General features: G+C 41.2%; 1 pseudogene; it reads left to right on the top strand.

The window, feature by feature from the left end:
* Positions 1 to 393: 393 nt before the first annotated feature.
* Positions 394 to 1,637, top strand: LOC111163147 (spermine synthase pseudogene; annotated as a pseudogene).
* Positions 1,638 to 2,909: the final 1,272 nt, after the last annotated feature.

The following is a 2,909-nucleotide window of genomic DNA, read 5'->3' as shown; positions in this document are numbered from 1 at the left end:
TCTTCTCTAAGGAAATTCAGCTATTAATCTAAAATTGTTGTACACATGGCTAAGAACAAGGTGCTAAACTGTTGCTTAGGGCATACAGTGTGATTACCTTAAATATAAGATAAAGAATGGTCATTTTAGTTAGTAAGTTTATTATTATTTTCATATTCTCTGTTATGGCTGTAATAACTATCCATTCTCAAGCAGAGAATTAAGGGGCTGAATTTACTAGTAGTCAAAAGCAACATTCTAATGTCAGATTTACAATGATAGACTTTTTTTTTATCAGTTTTGCATTCCAGTACACAGAACTAGCAAGATCTTTTTCTTTCAAACTTCCAACATGTCAAAAATATCCTCTTGGCACTCCCCGCCGGCTGCAGCCTGACACGCCGCGCGGCCCCCCAGTCTCCCCAGCCCCCTCCCCCAGGCATGGCCCAGGGCCTCGCCTCACTATGGCAGCAGCACGGCACAGCACCCTTGACTTCATGCTCGGCACCAAAGCTGATGGTGAGACCATTCTGAAAGGCCTCCAGTCCATTTTCCAGGAGCAGGGGATGATGGGGTCGGTGCACACCTGGCAGGACCATGGCTATTTAGCGACCTACGTAAACAAAAACGGCAGCTTTGCCAATCTGAGAATTTACCCGCATGGATTGGTGTTGCTGGACCTTCAGAGTTACGACAGTAATGCGCAAGGCAAAGAAGTTGACAGTCTTTTGAGCAAAGTAGAAGAAAGAATGAAAGAATTGAGTCAGGACAGTACTGAGCGGGTGAAGCGATCACCACCCATAGTTCGAGGAGGGGCCATTGACAGATGCTGGCCCACTGCAGATGGCCGCCTGGTTGAGTACGACATAGATGAAGTGGGGTATGATGAAGACTCACCTTACCAGAACATTAAAATTTTACACTCAAAACAATTTGGAAATATTCTCATCCTCAGTGGGGATGTTAATTTGGCGGAAAGTGATCTGGCGTATACCCGGGCCATCATGGGCAGCGGCAAAGAAGATTACACTGGCAAAGATGTACTGATTCTAGGAGGCGGAGATGGGGGCATATTATGTGAAATAGTCAAACTGAAACCAAAGATGGTCACTATGGTAGAGATTGACCAAATGGTGATTGACGCATGTAAGAAATCCATGCGAAAAACATGTGGTGATGTCCTAGACAATCTTAAAGGAGACTGCTATCAGGTTCTAACAGAAGACTGTATTCCAGTACTGAAGAGGTACGCCAAAGAAGGGAGAGAGTTTGATTATGTGATTAATGATTTGACAGCTGTTCCAATCTCCACATCTCCGGAAGAAGATTCCACATGGGAGTTTCTCAGACTGATTCTTGACCTCTCAATGAAAGTATTGAAACAGGATGGGAAATATTTTACACAGGGGAACTGTGTCAATTTGACTGAAGCCCTGTCACTCTATGAAGGACAGCTGGGGCACCTGTATTGTCCTGTGGAATTCTTGAAGGAGATCGTCTGTGTCCCTTCATACTTGGAATTGTGGATATTTTACACTGTTTGGAAGAAAGCTAAACCTTGAAAATCAATTTCCCCTAATCATGTGTGCTGCAAATAGCCTTCCTGACCTTCATATGCTGTACATGACATCGAAAGGAGTCAGGCAATTAATTGTGAATTCCTTCAAGTTTCCTTTTTTAAATTATTTTTTAATTTAAAAATCAAATGGAAAATGTATATTTTTATGAACTAGAGTTATTTTTTTGAAGGATGATTAGACAGCACAGTGAAGGCTGCTAAATGCACTGAACCTCTAGAATGTGATTTTTGTTTTTGTTTTTCTGTGTGGGCTTTTTTTGTTTCTGTTTTGGTAGACTTCGAATTTGATTGTTTGGAGGAATGAACATCATTGTTTTCTTCTGGAGGGAAGCTCTTGACGGGAGTTCCTTTTCCCCCCAAATTGACATAGGTATTAAAATTTGGTGCTTATAAGGAAAGACTTTTAAAAATGAATAGCAATGCTTCGATTAAAATTACAAATGAGAAAAAAAAAATCCTCTTTCTTGGACTTCCCTGGTGGCGCAGTGGTTGAGATCCCACATGCCGCGGAGCGGCTGGGCCCGTGAGCCATGGCCGCTGAGCCTGCACGTCCGGAGCCTGTGCTCTGCAACGGGAGAGGCCGCAACAGTGAGAGGCCCACGTACCACACACACACAAAAAAAATCCTCTTTCTTTTCAAGGTCTTGAAAGCCATATGTACTTATCTTATTAGTATTATAGCACACATCCCAAGTGCTCCTCACACCTCCTGCCCCAGCCCTAACTCTGGCTGTCTCTTCAGTTTGCAGTAAAATTAAAACGAATCCAAGCTACTTTGTTCATCTTCGCTGAAAATTATTTTTTGTTAAATGTTACCTAAATTAGCCAAAGTTTTTGTTCTCATTTATATACCTGAAGCTCTTGTAAGTTTCCTTCAAATTATTATTTAGCTACAAATGTGACCACTTTTACCTGCTCCTTGCAATATTTTTCATTGGCTTCTTAGACAGAATAGTGCATTATCAGTGCTAGTGAATAAACACTCTGTGAGAATGAGGTGAGTCAGCATAATCACGTGCTACTTTATTGATGAGTAAGCCAAGGTAAAGAGAAGCAGTGATTCTCCCAGTGTCAAACGTGTCCGCAAAAAAACACTTAAAAACCTGAGCTCATGAATTGTCGTCCAATTGCTTAATGTTCTGAGCCAAAATACTTCTCTTTAACATCTAAAATGAGTTATTTCCACACATCTCTAAATACAGCAGTAGTTGAGTTAGAACCTGCTGTCTTTTTGTGGGACAGATTTTAACATGATTTTGATGCCAGATATGTTGGTGCAACCTTCTCATCAGAAGAAATACTTCACATTAACAATCAAAACTTACATTCTACAATGTTTTTCTAACTCTTA

Source organism: Delphinapterus leucas, chromosome 6 (genome assembly GCF_059928025.1).
Source record: "Delphinapterus leucas isolate spDelLeu-1000000601 "Yukka" chromosome 6, BTC_Dleu_Yukka2, whole genome shotgun sequence".
In the NCBI taxonomy this organism is placed as follows: Eukaryota; Metazoa; Chordata; class Mammalia; order Artiodactyla; family Monodontidae; genus Delphinapterus; species Delphinapterus leucas.
The sequence above is the reverse complement of the archived record's forward strand: the minus strand, read 5'-3'. Positions and strand labels throughout refer to the sequence as shown.